This window comes from Pseudophryne corroboree, chromosome 9, assembly GCF_028390025.1.
Source record: "Pseudophryne corroboree isolate aPseCor3 chromosome 9, aPseCor3.hap2, whole genome shotgun sequence".
Lineage (NCBI taxonomy): Eukaryota > Metazoa > Chordata > Amphibia > Anura > Myobatrachidae > Pseudophryne > Pseudophryne corroboree.
In genome coordinates, this window is record NC_086452.1 from 96831832 (window position 1) to 96853292 (window position 21461).

The 21461-nt window shown below is 46.0% G+C and overlaps 1 protein-coding gene across 3 annotated transcripts in view; it reads right to left on the minus strand.

The window, feature by feature from the left end:
- Positions 1-21461, minus strand: part of RABGAP1L (RAB GTPase activating protein 1 like) — a 690515-nt gene that overhangs the window by 609692 nt on the left and 59362 nt on the right. Inside the window, exon 1 of one of the 3 annotated variants that reach the window (XM_063939667.1) lies at positions 21086-21193. The exons of the other annotated variants lie outside the window; for them this stretch is intronic. The gene's annotated coding sequence lies outside the window, so the exon portion shown is untranslated. Of the gene's footprint in view, positions 1-21085; positions 21194-21461 lie in introns of those variants that run through there. 3 annotated transcript variants of the gene reach the window in all.

The window sequence follows — 21461 nt, forward strand, 5'->3', positions numbered from 1 at the left end:
CTCACTGGCCTGGCCATATATTAGTTCTCCTCTAAAGGTTCCCCACACACACAGATAATGCATTCTATATTGTGAAATTGGCAATTTTTAGGCATAAAAAAAGATACACATTCCATGCACCTAATTACTGATGTATCCGCTCCTTTAAGACTGGTTATTAAAACTATTTCCCCACACCTTTCTTGCCTAATATACATGATTATACAATTAAAACAGACGGAACAATCAGCCAGTGTTCCTAAAATCGGGTGGTATTCATGTGACCGGCGGTCGGGAGACCGACAGCCACATGACCTCCTCCAGCATCCCGACCCCTCACTATCCCAATGGTCGGCATGCCGACCAACAGGAACTATTTCCACTCGTGGGTGTCCACGACACCCATAGAGTGGGAATAGAACCCGTGGCGACCTTAGGTCGCCACCGAGATCGCAGCGTGGCGAGCGCAGCGAGCCTGCTCCCCGCCGGGATCCCGGCGTCGGTATGCTGCCGGGATACAGGCGTCGGTAAGCTGACCGGCGGTCTCCTGACCGCCGGTCAGCCATACTACACCGCCTAAAATCAACACTTAGTGCCTGTATTTGTAGAATAATTTCTACGGATTTCAATGGCTACCTATCTTCTGAATCATTCTAGATTATTTTGTTAATCTCTGAAGTAACATGGATCAATAACAGAATACATTGCGAAAACAAAAGTAATGCATAAAAGGCACATAAACAGAAAAGGTGGGAGACCTTCAATTTTAAAAGTCAACAATTTAAATGATAACACTAGTGATCCAGTAGACGTTTACATGTTTGTGGGATTTGTTTTACCAAACACTGAGGGAGAAATTCAATTGTTCAGTAATCTGTCGTTGATAGACAGGTATCTAACTTGTGGTCTGCAAACAGAGGGAGACTGGTGGGATTTACACAGTTTCTAAAAACCAGCACTTTAGTAAATATACCCCACAGACTCCCTGAGCGAGTCTCAGTGACGTGCGGTGGGGTGAGGCAGAGCCTTTCCTGTTATACTAACATCTGTGCCACAGTTTTGACTGTATAAAGAATACGTTAGAAATATCGTCTTCGTATTACTCTAATCATTTTTAAAGTGAAAACTCTGGAGTAGAAAGTCTATGGAGCTTATCTTTACCGTACATCTCTGATCAAAACTCGCCAAATGTCTAAGAGTTTATACTGCTGCACCCTTTGGCTCATATTGTATGTAAATCTGGCTCTAGTACTAGCCAGTGCCTCCTGGGAAATTTACCTCACCGCACATCCCTGGCGAGTCTATGATCACCCAAAATGGATGCCGCAACTACATCACCAGAGATGTGTTTCCTGCCTACAGGATCGCAGTTGGCGGCTGATGTACATCACGAAAACGCCCCCTAAATGCCCACTATCCAGCCCCCCCCCCCCCTCCACTCCCTGTTACCTCCCACAAAATGGTTGCTTCCTGTAAATCACTTGCGAATTAAGTCTCACTATGTCCATAACCGCAAACCAACAGTGATGTATACGCAGACTACCGATAATCACTCAATTGCGAAAACATCGGCATAACGTACAACTATGAATCAGGCCCAATGTTTGGAAGAATCTGTAAAAGAATGCTGCTGTGCTAGCCACTAAATGCCAGGCCCTTTCCATGATGTCGTTTCACTCAGCCAAAGTTTTGTAAGACACATTTATGAGTGAGCAGAAAGGTCAGGATTGTTTAGACATTGCAGCAAAGAAAATAATGAGCAGTTTTCATCTGAACACATCAACTCTGCACAAATTTTAAGAGTTTGTATATTAGGGTCTACCTGTCACCTTGCTAAAATGAAGGCAGCCATTTTGTGAACGTAGCCTATTAAAGCAGACTTCGCACTTCAGCAGTAGTTCTCAACTACATTCCTCAAGAAGCCCCGCCAGTACAAGTTTTCTGGATTTCTTTAATCATGCATAGGTGATTTAATCTAATTTGTGTGTTCATTAATTTTATCCAACCTGTTTCCAGACACAGAAGTGAAATAACTATGAACTGTTAGGGGGTACTTGAGGATTAGAGTTGAGAACCATTGCGATACAGGGGGAGATGTATTATAGCGGTATGGATTGTGCTGCTATAGCTCTACCTGCAGGAAGAAATACTGACTAGATGTGTAAATATCACGGCCACTGTTGTCATCCAGCAATCTCTACCAGAACCCACAGCGATCAGCCTAGTACTGACGTGCTGCGACTCACCTTCTGGCCGGCTCCACTGGGCATGCATGAGATCTTACAAGCATCGCAAGATCTCATGTGAGCAGCCACTGCAGGTATGTACACATATGGGTAGGTAAGAACTGCAGATATATGAATAAATGATAAGCAGCAAATGCGTGATTATAATTTTTGAACACATGTAGATGATTTTCCGTTACCATACAACAGTATGGTGACGGTGAAAACGTCAGATGGTGGCAGATATCGTAGTGAAAAATGATTTTTCTCTACGTTATCTGCTTCCATACATAGCAGGGCTCCTAGTAAGTGACAAATAGCGCTGGTTATAGCCCCTTCATACATCTAGTCCACAGTGTCTTGTTCCTGCAGGAGAGGCCACCTCATCCATGTTGTTCTCTCTACCATGCAAGCTTCCTCCAGCCCTCACATTAGTAGATTTGTTTTATGTAGATAAAAACAAACTGGAAGAAGACAATGAAATCTAATCTGAACGTATTTCCACATACACCTCACATCAAATCACAGACTATGGTTCAGCAGCTCAAAGCGACTTTTCTAAATGCATTAATAACTATAGCTGTGATGTGATTATTATCGGTACGTATCATGACTGACTTTTTAATTTTTAACAAAGTATTATGTATATATATATATATATATATATATATACATACTAAACTTCCACACAGGGACAGCGGTCCTCACGTTACATGCCAGCCACACCGGAAGAGTCTTTCACATTTTCAAAAGACATCGCAGTTTGTGCAGTATTTTTTTTTAAAAAGGGCCTTGATAAATATGACCCATAGGAAGATTCAATTACCAGCAATTATTACCGCGGGTAATAACAGGATTTAACGTCCAAGGCTATTCAATTAGTATCCCAACCTCTCCGGATCGGATGTTAATGCCCAATCATTTAATATGTTAATGGGCGTTAACAGCGGTTAATAAGCGGTAACTCACAGAATCAGTGAAAACTTCACAAATTTCTGCATCAACTCCCGTCGCGGCACCCGTTTTGTGGGAGTGCCAAAGTCCGTGTCTGCCGACGCAGATTTACTGAAGGCTGCAGATCTGAGACGGCCATTCTAAATTACCTAAGGTAACTCATATGACCAATGGTCACACACACAGTGATCCAATGCTGCATTCTCAGACGCAACAGTGAATCACAGAAGCAGCTAGGAGGCGTCTATTTGCACAAGACGCCACCTGATGAAATAGCATATTAGTTGGATGCAATACCATACAACTAGGCATCAGGCCTTTAGTATGCTATTAGCTACTTAGCAAATTAAGATGCAAAATTTCGGGGGAAAAGTACTCCAGCATGGCAATGGCTGCCCATGGTGAAGTGCCACGTAATAGAAACAGAATAGGTGTATGAGGACATAAGCAAACAAAGTAGCAGCGCTAAATTCAAAAAAATTATATGTGAAATCAACACAACGATATATATCACTTGGAACAAATGGAGATGAATGGACTGAAAAGGAAAGGTACCAAATTATTTAATAGCATGAATGGTTAAAAGTGCACAACTTTGCCGAAGCAATAATAAAATTGATAATAAAATCAACATACAGATCACCAGGGGGCTATTGGATGTATGTCCGTTCCTTAATTGATGTGGACGTCAGATGATTGGATCAGAATAAACATTAGAACTGGTGGCACAGTCCTGTTGGTGATAGTTACCACAATAATTACCGCTGGAGGAAAGGAATCCTCTAAGTGGCGTCCCTTTGAATGGATGGGATCTTTGGGGTCCTTAGTCCTCACCAGATTGCGGAATCCTCACTGCTGAGTTGGTAATTGCGGTGTCACCAATGTGTTGGAATGGATCATCTGATCATCTGGTAGTAGTAGTCCACTAAAGGTCCGGGTGTAGCTCATACAGCTTCCCAATAGCAGGGTGATCTGGAATACCTGACGCGTTTCGCTGCAGGACCTGCAGCTTTTTCATCACCTCTGAAAAAGCTGCAGGTCCTGCAGCGAAACGCGTCAGGTATTCCAGATCACCCTGCTATTGGGAAGCTGTATGAGCTACACCCGGACCTTTAGTGGACTACTACTACCAGATGATCAGATGATCCATTCCAACACATTGGTGACACCGCAATTACCAACTCAGCAGTGAGGATTCCGCAATCTGGTGAGGACTAAGGACCCCAAAGATCCCATCCATTCAAAGGGACGCCACTTAGAGGATTCCTTTCCTCCAGCGGTAATTATTGTGGTAACTATCACCAACAGGACTGTGCCACCAGTTCTAATGTTTATTCTGATCCAATCATCTGACGTCCACATCAATTAAGGAACGGACATACATCCAATAGCCCCCTGGTGATCTGTATGTTGATTTTATTATCAATTTTATTATTGCTTCGGCAAAGTTGTGCACTTTTAACCATTCATGCTATTAAATAATTTGGTACCTTTCCTTTTCAGTCCATTCATCTCCATTTGTTCCAAGTGATATATATCGTTGTGTTGATTTCACATATAATTTTTTTGAATTTAGCGCTGCTACTTTGTTTGCTATTTGTTGTTTCTATATTTGCAGGATTGACTAGTCCTGCTTGTGTGGCAGCTGCTCAAAATTAGCACAACAGCCCTCTTTGCGCCTGATTTAACCTTGGTTAAACCCCCCTTTTTGCGTATGAGGACATAAGTAAAGCAAATAGTGGAAAAACACCCAGCACAAAGATTCAAAAGAGTGCATTTACTTTGGCACAATCGAAATTTTGCGAACCAGTAACATAGCAAGTTGTCCCTCACGCCCTCATAGAAGTATGCATTTCACTGAAAAAAAAGAATCAATAATGATTTGCAACTAACATGCATAATCTATACCAGAAAACGTAGGATTTATACTGAAGCCAAAAAGTCGCCACGAAATCCAGTATTTATTTTGTAACGTAGAAAAAATAGGATTTTAATTACCTACTGGTAAATACTTTTCTCGTAGTCTGTAGAGGATACTGGGGATCCATTTAGTACCATGGGGTATAGACGAGTCCACTAAGAGCCATGGGCACTTTAAGAATGTGAAAAGGTGTCCCTCTTACCAGACTCAGCCTAAGAAACTGTGCCCGAGGAGACGGACATACTTTGAGAGAAGGATATAAAAGGATAGTGGTGAGATTCCGAACCAGCACACACAAACAAGAGGAAAGCCATGCTAACCAAACTTGGAACAGCAACAGCTGAACCAAACTACAATACTTAACCAATTAACAGTGCAGGACGAACGAAGCAGAAGCCTAGAATCCTCTACGGACTGCGAGACAAGGATTTAACAGTAGGTAATTAAAATCCTATTTTCTCTTACGTCCTAGAGGATACTGGGGATCCATTTAGTACCATGGGGAAGTACCAAAGCTCCCAAACCGGGTGGGAGAGTGCTGAGGTTCCTGCAGAACTGATTGCCCAAACTGAGGCCTCTGAGGCCAAATATCAAACTTATAGAACTTTGCAAAGGTGTTCGAACCTGAGCAAGAAGCTGCTCGTCAGAGCTGTAAGGCCGAGACACCGCGGGTAGCCGCCCAAGAAGAACCCACTGACCTAGTAGAGTGGGCCTGTACAGATATAGGAACCGGCAATCCTGCTTTGGAATAAGCAAGCTGGATAGTGAGCCTGATCCAGCGTGCAATAGACTGCTTTGAAGCAGGACACCCAATCTTATTGGGATCATAAAGAATAAACAGCGAGCCTGATTTCCTGTGACAAGCTGTCCTCTTCACATACACCTTCAAAGCCCTCACAACATCCAAAGACTTTGAAGTAACAGAGGTGTCTGTAACAACCAGAACCACAATGGGTTGGTTGATGTGAAACGCAGACACCACCTTAGGAAGAAATTGCGGACAAGTCCTGAGTTCAGCTCTGTCCTCATGGAAAATTTAATAGGGACTCTTGAGAGACAACGCTTCCAGCTCCGACACACGTCTTGCTGACCAAGGCTAACAGTGTAACGGTCTTCCATGTAAGATATTTTACATCCGCCTCCTGTAACGGTTCAAACCAGTCCGATTGGAGGAACAGCAACACTAAATTGAGATCCCAATGTGCCGTGGGAGGCACAAAGGGAGGCTGGATGTGCAGAACCCTTTTCAATATCGTCTGGACCTCAGGGAGAGAAGCCAATTGTTTCTGAAAGAAAATGGACAAGGCCGGAATCTGGACTTTTGTGGAGGCCAGACGTAGGCCCACATCCACACCCGACTGCAGAAAAAGCAGTAAACGTCCCAGATGAAATTCCACCGCAGAATATTTTCTGCTCTCATACCAAGAGACGTATTTCTTCCAAATACGGTAGTAATGTTTAGACGTTACCCCCTTCCTGGTTTGGATCGTAGTCGGGATAACCTTGTCAGGGATGCCTCTCCTGGCTAGAATCAGCCGTTCAACTTCCATGCTGTCATACAAAGCCGTGTTAAGTCTTCATAGATGAATGGGCCCTGTTGCAGAAGATCCTGGCAAAGAGGTAGAGATTACGTATTTTCCAGGTGCATCTCCAGAAGGTCCGCGTACCAGGCCCTTCTTGGCCAGTCCGGAGCAATGAGGATTGCTTGACCTTTTTTCCTTTTTATTATTCTCAGAATTCTTGGGATTATCGGAAGTGGAGGGAACACGTACACCATCTGATAGACCCATGGAGTCGTCAGAGCGTCCACTGCCACTAACTGTGGGTCTCTCGACCTGGAACAATACCGCTTGAGCTTCTTGTTGAGACGAGAGGCCATCATGTCGATTTGTGGACATACCCATCGACGTGTCAAGCACCTGAACACCTCCGGGTGAAGGCCCCACTCCCCCGGGTGCAGGTTGTGTCTGCTGAGGAAGTCTGCTTCTCAGTTGTCCACTCCCGGGAATGTAGACTGCCGACAAGGCCACAGCGTGTTTTTCTGTCCAGAGGAGAATTCTTGATACCTCTGACATTGTTGCTCTCCTTATCGTTCTGCCCTGTCGGTTTATGTATGTTACTGCCGTCACATTGTCCGACTGAACCTGAATGGCCCGATCCTGAAGAAGATATAAGGCCTGCAGAAGGGCGTTGTATACAGCCCTGAGTTACAGAATGTTGATTGGAAGGACAACTTCCTGACTTGACCATCTTCTTTGTAAACTGCACCCCCTGCGTGACCGCTCCCCAACCTCTGAGGCTTGCGTCCGTGGTTAGGAGAACCCAATTCTGAACCCCGAACAGTCAGCCCTCAATTAGGTAAGAAGTCTGGAGCCACCACAGAAGGGAGATCCTGGCCTTTGGTGACAGACGGATCCTCTGGTGCATGTGAAGATGTGATCCGGACTATTTATCCAACAGATCCAGCTGGAAGGGCCTCGCATGAAACCTTCCGTACTGAAGCGCCTCATAAAAGGCCAGCATTTTCCCCAGAAGGCGAATGCATATATGCACAGATATTCGGGTTGGCTTCAGGACATCCCGAACCATCGACTGGATTACCAATGCTTTTTCCAACAGAAGAAAAACTTTCTGAGACTCTGTGTCCAGTATCATTCCCAGAAATGGGAGCCTCAGAGTTGTCTCTAAGTGAGATTTCAGGAGATTTAGAATCCACCGGTGATCCAGGAGTAGTTTGGTTGTGAGACCAATGCTGTCCAACAACCTTTCCCTGGACGGTGCCTTTATCAGAAGATCGTCCAGGTACGGAATTATGTTCACTCCCTGCTTGCGAAGGAGAAACATCATCTCTGCCATCACCTCGGTGAACACCCTCGGTGTCGTGGAGAGACCAAATGGCAGAGCCTGGAACTGGTAGTGACAGTCCTGTAGTGCAAAGCGTAGATAACCCTGGTGAGGCGGCCAGATCGGAATGTGAATGTACGCATCCTTGATATCCAGAGACACTAGGAATTCCCCCTCCTCCAGACCTGAGATCACCGCTCTCAGAGACTCCATCTTGAATTTGAACACTCGTAAGTATGGGTTCAACGATTTTAGATTCAAAATCGGCCTTACCGTACCGTCCGGTTTCGGTACCACAAACAAGTTGGAATAATATCCCTTGCTTTGGAGATGAGGTGGAACTGGAACAATGACCTGAGTCTGTACCAGTTTTTGAATGGCATCCTGTAAGGTTATACTTTCCTCTTGTGAAACTGGTAAGACTGATTTGAAGAATCTGTGAGGTAGGAGCTCCTGAAACTCCAGTCTGTAGCCATGGGAAATAAGATCTATGACCCAGGGATCCTGGCATGATGATGTCCAGATGTGGCTGAAATTTTTTAGTCAGGCTCCCACCTGCCAGTCTTCCAAGCCTTGCAGTCCACCGTCATGCAGAAGGCTTTGAGGAAGCAGAACTGAAGCCCTGTTTCTGAGAACCGACAGTTGCTGGCTTGCGTGGTTTACCTCTAGCGCCTCTGTTGGCAGTAGAAGATCCTCTGACTTTGCCCTTAAACTGGACAGTCCAAAAGGACTGTAGAGTAGGTCCTGAGCAGGTCTTCCTGGTAGGGGGAGCTGCAGAAGGAAGATGTGTGGACTTACCCACAGTAGCTTTGGAGATCCATTTGTCTAGTTCATCTCCAAATAAGGCCTCTCCTGAGAAGGGTAGGCCTTCCACGCCTTTCCTGGAGTCCGCGTCCGCAGTCCACTGGTGTAGCCATAAGCCCCTGCGTGCTGACACTGCCATAGCAGTGGTGCGTGCATTAAGCAAAACTACTTCTTTTATGGCTTCCACAATAAAGTTCGTATAGTCCTGTATATGTTGCAGGAGTAAAACAATCTCCCCCCTAGATAAGGAATCCAACCCTTCAATAAGGTTACCCGACCATTTAGAAATGGCTTTAGTCATCCACACACATGCTATAGTGGGTCTCTGAGCCACCCCAGAAGCTGTGTACAGTTGAGTTTAGTCTCAATCTTACGATCAGCTGTGTCTTTTGGGGAGCCTGCACCAGGGACAGGCAATACAATCTTCCGTGACAACCTGGACACAGATGCATCCACTACCGGTGGACTTTCCCATTTTTTCCTATCCTCAGGAGGAAAAGGAAAGCATGAGAGTAACCTTTTAGGTATTTGAAATTTCTTATCAGGATTAACCCACGGTTCTGCAAACAGGGTATTCAATTCCTTTGACACGGGAAGTGACTGAGGACTTCTTTTTTACATTAAAATAAGATTCCTCACACTCCTCTGTCACCTTATCAGGAATTTGTAGCACATCTCTGATAGCTTCAATGAGAACGTCTATTCCCTGTGACAGAGCAGCGTCCCCCGCTTCTGAATCCACCTCCCCCTCCTCCATGTCTGACCCCTCAGAGTCAGACTGCAGGATATGAGCCAGAGTTCGTTTTTGTGGACAAATGGCAAGGGACTGAGGCGCTTGTTTGGGGACGGAGTCTCTCTTCATAATCTCATCCACAGACTGTCTTAAGTATTGAGTCTCTTTCTCATTACGGGACAGTTTATTAGAGATATTGGAAATCATTCCATTGATGGAATCCAGTCACGCTGGTTCAGCCCCGCTAACCTGAAAAGGTGCACTACACTGAGTACACAGTAGTAAGCTCCCTGGTGAAGAGGAACACTCTGCCGTACATGAAACACACTCTTTGCCTGACATATTGTATGTGTGACAGCACACATAGGGAAGGTTAAAAGCACAATTAACCCACAAAGAGCCCTTCCAGGGATACACAGAGGTATTTGGAGCCAGCACACCACGCCCTTATTGTTAATGCCAAGCTTAGCCAGGTCGCAAACTAAGTACCCAGACTGGGGACTTAGTACACTACTAATCGCTCCCCCCCTGCTATGACCCCCTGGTACCGCTGAGGTAATCTGGAGTCACAACGGAGGACCTGCGCGTCCCTTTCAGTCAGTGTCTGTGCCCACTGCAGAGGGAAAATAAGAATTTACTTACCGATAATTCTATTTCTCATAGTCCGTAGTGGATGCTGGGGACTCCGTAAGGACCATGGGGGAATAGCGGCTCCGCAGGAGACTGGGCACATCTAAAGAAAGCTTTAGGACTATCTGGTGTGCACTGGCTCCTCCCCCTATGACCCTCCTCCAAGCCTCAGTTAGGATACTGTGCCCGGACGAGCGTACACAATAAGGAAGGATTTTGAATCCCGGGTAAGACTCATACCAGCCACACCAATCACACCGTATAACCTGTGATCTGAACCCAGTTAACAGTATGATAACAGAGGAGCCTCTGAAAGATGGCTCACAACAATAATAACCCGATTTTTGTAACAATAACTATGTACAAGTATTGCAGACAATCCGCACTTGGGATGGGCGCCCAGCATCCACTACGGACTATGAGAAATAGAATTATCGGTAAGTAAATTCTTATTTTCTCTAACGTCCTAAGTGGATGCTGGGGACTCCGTAAGGACCATGGGGATTATACCAAAGCTCCCAAACAGGCGGGAGAGTGCGGATGACTCTGCAGCACCAAATGAGAGAACTCCAGGTCCTCCTCAGCCAGGATATCAATTTTGTAGAATTTTACAAACGTATTTGCTCCTGACCAAGTAGCTGCTCGGCAAAGTTGTAAAGCCGAGACCCCTCGGGCAGCCGCCCAAGATGAGCCCACCTTCCTTGTGGAATGGGCATTTACAGATTTTTGGCTGTGGCAGGCCTGCCACAGAATGCGCAAGCTGAATTGTACTACAAATCCAACGAGCAATAGTCTGCTTAGAAGCAGGAGCACCCAGCTTGTTGGGTGCACACAGGATAAACAGCGAGTCAGATTTCCTGACTCCAGCCGTCCTGGAAACATATATTTTCAGGGCACTGACAACGTCTAGCAACTTGGAGGCCTCCAAGTCCCTAGTAGCCGCAGGCACCACCAATAGGTTGGTTCAGGTGAGACGCTGAAACCACCTTGGGGAGAAACTGAGGACGAGTCCTCAATTCCGCCCTGTCCGAATGGAAAATCAGATAAGGGCTTTTTCAGGATAAAGCCGCCAATTCTGACACGCGCCTGGCCCAGGCCAGGGCCAACAGCATGACCACTTTCCATGTGAGATATTTTAACTCCACAGATTTAAGTGGTTCAAACCAATGTAACTTTTGGAACCCAAAACTACATTGAGATCCCAAAGTGCCACTGGAGGCACAAAAGGAGGCTGTATATGCAGTACCCCTTTTACAAACGTATGAACTTCAGGGACTGAAGCTAGTTCTTTTTGGAAGAAAATTGACAGGGCCGAAATTTGAACCTTAATGGACCCCAATTTCAGGCCCATAGACACTCCTGTCTGCAGGAAATGTAGGAATCGACCCAGTTGAATTTCCTCCGTCGGGCCTTACTGGCCTCGCACCACGCAACATATTTTCGCCAATTGCGGTGATAATGTTTTTGCGGTTACATCCTTCCTGGCTTTGATCAGGATAGGGATGACTTCATCCGGAATGCCTTTTTTCCTTCAGGATCCGGCGTTCAACCGCCATGCCGTCAAACGCAGCCGCGGTAAGTCTTGGAACAGACAGGGTCCTTGCTGGAGCAGGTCCCTTCTTAGAGGTAGAGGCCACGGATCCTCTGTGAGCATCTCTTGAAGTTCCGGTTACCAAGTCCTTCTTGGCCAATCCGGAACCACGAATATGGTGCTTACTCCTCTCCATCTTATCAATCTCAGTACCTTGAGTATGAGAGGCAGAGGAGGGAACACATACCCTGACTGGTACACCCACGGTGTTACCAGAGCGTCTACAGCTTATTGCCTGCGGGTCCCTGGACCTGGCGCAATACCTGTCGAGTTTTTAATCATGTGGAAGACTTCTGGGTGAAGTCCCCACTCTCCCGGGTGGAGGGCGTGCTGAGGAAGTCTGCTTCCCAGTTGTCCACTCCCGGAATGAATACTGCTGACAGTGCTATCACATGATTTTCCGCCCAGCGAAGAATCCTTGCAGCTTCTGCCATTGCCCTCCTGCTTCTTGTGCCACCCTGTCTGTTTACGTGGGTGACTGCCGTGATGTTGTCCGACTGGATCAACACCGGCTGACCTTGAAGCAGAGGTCTTGCTAAGCTTAGAGCATTGTAAATGTCCCTTAGCTTCAGGATATTTATGTGAAGTGATGTCTCCAGGCTTGACCATAAGCCCTGGATATTCCTTCCCTGTGTGACTGCTCCCCAGCCTCGCAGGCTGGCATCCGTGGTCACCAGGACCCAGTCCTGAATGCCTAATCTGCGGCCCTCTAGAAGATGAGCACTCTGCAACCACCACAGGAGGGACACCCTTGTCCTTGGTGACAGGGTTATCCGCTGATGCATCTGAAGATGCGATCCGGACCATTTGTCCAGCAGGTCCCACTGGAAAGTTCTTGCGTGGAATCTGCCGAATGGGATTGCTTCGTAGGAAGCCACCATTTTACCCAGAACCCTTGTGCATTGATGCACTGAGACTTGGCTCGGTTTTAGGAGGTTCCTGACTAGCTCGGATAACTCCCTGGCTTTCTCCTCCGGGAGAAACACCTTTTTCTGGACTGTGTCCAGGATCATCCCTAGGAACAGAAGACACGTCGTCGGAACCAGGTGCGATTTTGGAATATTGAGAATCCAATCGTGCTGCCGCAACACTACCTGAGATAGTGCTACACCGACCTCCAACTGTTCCCTGGATCTTACCCTTATCAGGGAATTGTCCAAGGAAGGGATAACTAAAATTCACTTCCTTCGAAGGAATATCATCATTTCGGCCATTACCTTGGTAAAGACCCGGGGTGCCGTGTACCATCCATATGGCAGCGTCTGAACTGATAGTGACAGTTCTGTACCATAAACCTGAGGTACCCTTGGTGAGAAGGGTAAATTTTGACATGAAGGTAAGCATCCTTGATGTCCCGAGACATCATGTAGTCCCCTTCTTCCAGGTTCGCAATCACTGCTCTGAGTGACTCAATCTTGAATTTGAACCTCTGTACGTAAGTGTTCAAAGATTTTAGATTTAGAATCGGTCTCACCGAGCCGTCCGGCTTCGGTACCACAACAGTGTGGAATAATACCCCGTTCCCTGTTGCAGGAGGGGTATCTTGATTATCACCTGCTGGGAATACAGCTTGTGAATGGCTTCCAAAACTGTCTCCCTGTCAGAAGGAGACATCGGTAAAGCCGACTTTAGGAAACGGCGAGGGGGAGACGTCTCGAATTCTAATTTGTACCCCTGAGATATCACCTGAAGGATCCAGGGGTCTACTTGCGAGTGAGCCCACTGCGCGCTGAAATTCATTGAGACAGGCCCCCCACCGTGCCTGATTCTGCTTGTAAAGCCCCAGCGTATACTGAGGGCTTGGCAGAGGCGGGAGAGGGTTTCTGTTCCTGGGAACTGGCTGATTTCTGCAGCCTTTTTCCTCTCCCTCTGTCACGGGGCAGAAATGAGGAACCTTTTGCCCGCTTGTCCACGAAAAGACTGCGCCTGATAATACGGCGTCTTCTCATGTTGAGAGGCGACCTGGGGTACAAACGTGGAATTCCCAGCTGTTGCCGTGGCCACCAGGTCTGAAAGACCGACCCCAAATAACTCCTCCCTTAATAAAGCAATACTTCCAAATGCCGTTTGGAATACGCATCACCTGACCACTGACGTGTCCATAACCCTCTACTGGTAGAAATGGACAACGCGCTTAGACTTGATGCCAGTCGGCAAATATTCCGCTGTGCATCACGCATATATAAAAATGCATCTTTTAAATGCTCTATAGGCAAAATTATACTGTCCCTATCTAGGGTATCAATATTTTCAGTCAGGGAATCCGACCACGCCAACCCAGCACTGCACATCCAGGCTGAGGCGATTGCTGGTCGCAGTATAACACCAGTATGTGTGTAAATACCTTTTAGGATACCCTCCTGCTTTCTATCAGCAGGATCCTTAAGGGCGGCCATCTCAGGCGATAGAGCCCTTACAAGCGTGTGAGCGCTTTATCCCCCTAGGGGGTGTTTCCCAACGCACCCTAACCTCTGGCGGGAAAGGATATAATGCCAATAACATTTTAGAAATTATCAGTTGTTATCGGGGGAAACCCACGCATCATCACACACCTCATTTAATTTCTCAGATTCAGGAAAACTACAGGTAGTTTTTCCTCACCGAACATAATACCCCTTTTTTGGTGGTACTCGTATTATCAGAAATGTGTAAAACATTTTTCATTGCCTCAATCATGTAACGTGTGGCCCTACTGGAAGTCACATTCGTCTCTTCACCGTCGACACTGGAGTCAGTATCCGTGTCGGCGTCTATATCTGCCATCTGAGGTAACGGGCGCTTTAGAGCCCCTGACGGCCTATGAGACGTCTGGACAGGCACAAGCTGAGTAGCCGGCTGTCTCATGTCAACCACTGTCTTTTATACAGAGCTGACACTGTCACGTAATTCCTTCCAACAGTTCATCCACTCAGGTGTCGACCCCCTAGGGGGTGACATCACTATTACAGGCAATCTGCTCCGTCTCCACATCATTTTTCTCCTCATACATGTCGACACAAAAGTACCGACATACAGCACACACACAGGGAATGCTCTGATAGAGGACAGGACCCCACTAGCCCTTTGGGGAGACAGAGGGAGAGTTTGCCAGCACACACCAGAGCGCTATATATATACAGGGATAACCTTATATAAGTGTTTTTCCCCTTATAGCTGCTGTATAGTTAATACTGCGCCTAATTAGTGCCCCCCTCTCTTTTTTTTTTAACCCTTTCTGTAGTGTAGTGACTGCAGGGGAGAGACAGGGAGCTTCCCACCAACGGAGCTGTGAGGGAAAATGGCGCCAGTGTGCTGAGATAGGCTCCGCCCCTTTTTCGCGGACTTTTCTCCTGCTTTTTTATGGATTCTGGCAGGGGTTAAATGCATCCATATAGCCCAGGAGCTATATGTGATGCATTTTTTTTTGCCATCCAAGGTGTTTTTATTGCGTCTCAGGGCGCCCCCCCCCCAGCGCCCTGCACCCTCAGTGACCGAAGTGTGCTGAGAGCAATGGCGCACAGCTGCAGTGCTGTGCGCTACCTTGTTGAAGACAGGACGTCTTCTGCCGCCGATTTTCCGGACCTCTTCTGCCTTCTGGCTCTGTAAGGGGGCCGGCGGCGTGGCTCTGGGACCCATCCAAGCTGGGCCTGTGATCGTCCCTCTGGAGCTAATGTCCAGTAGCCTAAGAAGCCCAATCCACTCTGCACGCAGGTCAGTTCGCTTCTTCTCCCCTTAGTCCCTCGATGCAGTGAGCCTGTTGCCAGCAGGTCTCACTGAAAATAAAAAACCTAATCTAAAACTTTCACTAAGAAGCTCAGGAGAGCCCCTAGTGTGCACCCTTCTCGTTCGGGCACAGAGATCTAACTGAGGCTTGGAGGAGGGTCATAGGGGGAGGAGCCAGTGCACACCAGATAGTCCTAAAGCTTTCTTTAGATGTGCCCAGTCTCCTGCGGAGCCGCTATTCCCCCATGGTCCTTACGGAGTCCCCAGCATCCACTTAGGATGTTAGAGAAAACGGCGCTGGTGAGCTGCTGGATCCGCTCATCGTGAAGCCTCGCCCCTTCAATGGCGTGCGGTCTTCCCGCTTTTTTTACACTGACTGAGGTAAAAAGTGCTTAAAATGTAAAGAGAACTGTTTTAAGGCTTTGTTTGCCAGTGTGGCTACTGTGTACAGTGTACTGTGAGACGCAGTTGTGTACTAAGTCTGTAGAAGCAATCCACCCCGGTTAGAAGCCGTGCGTCTCCGTACCCTCATGCCGACATAATGGCCGGTGACCCGCTAACCGGGACACCGACTTAGTACTCACCACTCTTCTTTCTTCTGGCTCTATTAGGGGTGCTGCGGGAATGTACGCTCGCCATAGTGGGGCTTACGAATAGTTCCCTCAGGAGCTCAGTGTCCTGTCAGTGGGGAATGGGACCATTAACCCTTCAAGAGGTTGGGCCGTTTCCCCCCCTAAGTCCCACGAAGCAGGCAGGCTGGTGCCATCCAGTCCTGCCTGAAAATAACAAACAGAAAAATAAATGCAGCAAAGTCTTCAGGAGCTTCCATAAGCGTGACCGGCTCCTCCGGGCACATTTTCTAAACTGAGTCTGGTAGGAGTGGAATAGAGGGAGGAGCCAGCCCACACTATCAAATTCTTAAAGTGCCCATGGCTCCCAGTGGACCAGTCTATACCCCATGGTACTGAATGGATCCCCAGTATCCTCTAGGACGTAAGAGAAGTCTAAAAATAGATAACTGACTAAAGAAGTCAGATGATATGAAGTTTTCTTTATGAAAGTGGGAGTGTAAATGTCGGTAACAAAATGGGTGTATTGAGAACAAAAGGAGGTTTTCAGAACTGCAAATAACTAGGCTAAGATTTGTGGGGAATTCCAGGAAATGATATAATTAGAAAAGAAAGCCACCGAAACCATCTAAAAACAAAAAGCACACAGCGACTGTAAGGCCAAGGCTGCACATTATGAGAGAGAATCCGCTCACAGAATGACTAAACATATCCAACTGTCTCAACTTTTTCCTCCAAATAGAAGCCTGGAACAAAATGCTGCAAGTGACTTAACTGCCGCCCTTCACTTTTTCCAACCCGATGCTTCAAGCAAAACAAAAAACTAAAACATTAGGTAAAACATGAGATTACTAAAGATCACCAATTAGAAAATGTATACTGCTGTATTCTCACCCACCCTCGCGCCACTAGCTACAGGTGTATGCACTTACTGCTCTGCTGGATCAATAATCTTACAATGCAAATGGGTGTCGAGACAAAGTCTCTGTCCAGGCAGAAACACTTTGCGACGCGCTGCCCCCGCTCTTTCGAGGCCTCAGTAGTGCGCTACCCCAACTTGTGCCCCGGACCCAGCAGTCACTGCCAGATACGCACCCCAGAATGCTGTGTGGCCAGCATAAAAGGGGCATTTTACAGGGTGTGAGGGGTTTATAAACTATGTTTTTGGCCAGTGAGGGGGTGTGGGAGCGAAGACCACTGGGGGAGGGTCTATTGCCAATAGGTGCCTATGGACACAGGGGTGTATGAGGGGGTTCAAAATACCCCCCCACCACATATATATATATATATATATATATATATATATTTATTTTTTATTTATTTTATATTATTATTTTTTATTTATTTATTTTATTTATTTATTTTATACAATTTTTCATATTTTATTAAAAACTTTTTAAACTTCAGCAATAAAAAATAAATTTCTGAGCAGTTTTGTGGGGGGAAAAAAAGTCAGTTAAGTGGGTAAAGGAATTCATTGTTATAATAGGTTTTAACGTTTTTCTAGTTTATTAACCAAATTAAACTCCTAACATATTATAACACGCCGCCCCAAGAAGAATTACATATGGATCACCTGAAGGTATCATGCTCATCTGTGATTTATATGGTTGGTTCTCTGGCTTCTTCAAGGTCTGATTAACAACGGGGTGGATGGGACTACAGCCCCAGCCCTCCACATAAAAATAGGCCCATCGTCATAACAGCATGACGATGACCAGTTGGTCATAGATCATAAGTATTAAAATTGTCTTTTTTATTTTTTTTATGACACATACTTTTAATTTACCTACTTAGGGAGACAATGGGGCCGATAGTACACGCCAACATAGAACTGGCCACACCCACACAGTGCTGGTCACACCTCCTCCGCTTCTCGCCCATTGATTATTTTCAGCTCCAGACCCAAGTGGTCCTTAATCTGTCCCTGCCTTATGGTAGCTGTATCCTCAGATGTCTGGGTGGCATCCCACTGGTTCACTACAGAACGAAAATCAGGGAACCCAACAATCATTTCTGGAGTCCCACATTAACTTCTGAACAACATTTTGAGCCTCTCTTCCCTATATGTGACCCATTGGGGCGATAGCATGCAGTCCACTCACCTATAGCTATTCTCTTTTGGACCCTTTGACTCAGTGAATTCAGCAATAAATGAAGCTGGTTAGGTGGGGCAAGGATGAAACTACAAATATGCATCCAATTACTAAGCCTATCAACATCTCATTATTTTCTGGCAAGATATTAGTTCAATCAGTTCAAAAATCAAAGACTAGCTGACAAAATAATCAGACGAGTGTAGACCAACTAACAGCGGCAGAAAAGAAGAAGTGGTATCACTTCACATCCCAGCTGTGGTGCCCAAGTGGTCTGTACTGCGACCACAGCCAGCTGGTGGAAACAGAAATTGTAGGATAATGTGGGGGTACAGGCGGAGGAAGACAGCAGCCAGAGAAGGCCTCAAAATGTGACTTACAGGAGGAGGCAGAGCACTAAATATACACTAGACTATACAATAAAAGGTAGGCTCATCAGAGGTGTCACCGGGTCTATTTTTTTTTTTTTTTTTTACATTATCCATAGATAGGGGGATCCCCTTTTTCTTTTTACATTATCCATAGATAGGGGGAGTGGACAAACCCCCTTTTCTCCCAGCAGCTACTTTATAAACAAAGTGGTACTAGCGCAGCCCCCAACCCCCAAATATCTATACCATCAGATGTTTACCATTCGATGGTGGCAAACATTGTCATGCCGCCATTAAATAGTTAACACACTAACATCAATTCAAAAACATAGATGGTTTCAAACCATCGCGTTCCGATGTCCATCCCTACCCCGGAGATGCTGGGCTGGCCCTGGAGACTGGGCTTCCTGCAGTGTCAGCTCCTCTTCAATGATAGGAGCGGGTGATGCAGGATATTGTCAAACTACCATACTCGCTCCTGTCACTGCAAAGAACAGACAACTATAAATGCATTAATATAATGAATAAGCTAGCAGATCAACAAACACAGGCTGCAGAAAAAATAAAGATCCCCCGTCACAATAAGTCTGGACAGCCTAGATTTAGAACATGCCACACTTACGTTAAAGTCCTTCACTAACATGGAAATCTGAACCAACTTGTCAACAGTCATGAATTACACAGCAGGCAGTTTACACTTCCTTTACATGTTTCTCTTATCAGCATATATTCAAAGTTAGTATTTTGGAACCATCAATTGATAGGTCGCTAACTGTTAGGCGTTTTTTTTTCCCCTTTCTGTATTCCTCTCTTCCTCCCTACTCTGTTTTCTCCCCTTCTCTCTTTACCCCTTCAACCTTCACCTTTCTCTTTTCCTCTTTCTATCTCTGTCTCGTCCCATCTCTTTTTCCTCATTTTCTGTCCCTCTCTTACCGCCGGTCGGTGGGTAATGGCATACGGCAGTGAGGAGCACGGATCAGTAGGGAGGTAGAATAGGTTGGCAAATCATGTGAGCAAGTGCAGGCTTATGTAAATAGGATATAAAGAATAGTGTGTTCCGTGTGCATATGATTGATAATATAAACGGTATATATAAGGTGTACTCTGTATGTATATATAAGGTGTACTGTATCTATACACGACATCAGACCAACAAGAAGCAGTGGTGATGGATCACTGTCCCAGGTCCTTGGGTGGGTAGTAAAGAGGAGGACTCCTAATTTCACGGCACCACTTGACTTTACTTGAATTTATTTCAGATCCAGATGTAAAGGTGGCGATACAATTGATTATTGTACCTGCAGCTCCTGGTCTAGTGACGGGAGGTATTCAGCTGTTTGCACTGCTAGCCTCGCCTCGGTTGCAGCGGACACATTCAAAAGCATGGGATTAACTGTATAAAAGGTAAATATCTCGTGTTTTTGCATGAAGCCCACAAATGCTAGACCCGTTTATTTTTATACTGCAATTTAGGTGTGAGTTTGGACACACCCCTCTCACATCTAAACCTCTCTGCACAAGTAACATCTGCCCCACCTGCAGTGCAACATGGGTTTGCTAAGGTGCAGTTACTTGTTTTGGGGGTTTTTTTTTGCTTATCTCCTAACTCTTTATCAGACCAAATATCTTTAGTGAGCACAAAATACTAATCTTTTACCTAAATATGTATCAATGGAATTTAACAATAATGAAGGGTGTGCAATAAGTTTCCAGATGTGCTGTGCTTATGTAGAGTAGACACAATCTGACTGTCTGGTTGTGAACGGTGATCTCTGACTAAAGTTCTTGTGAAATGCCATGGCACAGAAACAAATATAAGCAGCAATGCACATGGAAGAACGTTCACTTACTTCACAAACTCGTTATGGAGCACATTAGAAGCTACTGGAGAACCATGATCTTCTATGACAGTGGTCAGGGAACAGGGGTAAATTACCCCAAATGGGGTAAAAATGAAATTCCTGGGGGTAATGGACGGTCACGAGACACAACCCCGTCCGGCTCGTGATGCGACATGCTGACGTCACACCGCGCTCCCTCCTGCCCACCCTGCGCTGTGCTCCTGGCCATGGTGTGACGTGCTGACGTCACACCACGCTCCCTCACACCCACCCGTCCTTCGCTGTCCTGTCCTCCCGCCCACGGCCAGTCAACCCACACACAGAACTTGAAGTGTTCTGTGGCTGACCGCTGACTGAGTTCCGCAGGATCAGACAGGGGCCCACATAACAGTGGAAAATTTCCACTGGAGGTGAGGATGTGACCATATGTCTCCTAAAAGTCGTGTCCCCTCCCCTTCCCCCTCATCCATCTTTCTTACATTCATTCTATAGTGTTTTGGTGAGAAAGTGTTAATTAACCCATTCATTGCCAAAAAATAATTGGTGAAAATAATAAAAAATAAATAAAAATAAATTGCAGGTTCAGTATCCCTTATCCAAAATCCCACAACTTTGGGTTCCCCTACTGAGAGGTACTCAACCTGTATTTTATATATATATATATATATATATATATATATATATATATAGGAGATAGCAATGGTTGCGGCACTCAGACATTTTTCGTCAGAAAATAACACTCACGGACACAGCAGTCACTGATTCAACGTTTCAATCCCCACAGGATTTTTGACAAGAATACAGATAATCCAAAACCAAGTTTACCTTATACCCCCCGAATACATGTGGAGCTGCACGGATTTGCCGCGTTCTCCAGCCCGGGAGTCCGTCCCGGACACTGGTGCGGGAACCTGACGTCAGCGCGCACTTGCACGCCGCACATCGCACAGCTGTTGCCATAGAAACATCTAAACACGGAAGACAGATGCATTGAGATCACAACAGTGTATATACATACATATGCAATATATAACAAAACCACAGGTATTGAACCATAGCAGAGTAAAACCATTATTTGTGTGCTCCAAGGTAAACTTGGTTTTGGATTATCTGTATTCTTGACAAAAATCCTGTGGGGATTGAAACGTTGAATCAGTGACCGCTGTGTCCGTGAGTTTTATTTCCTGACGAAAAATGTCTC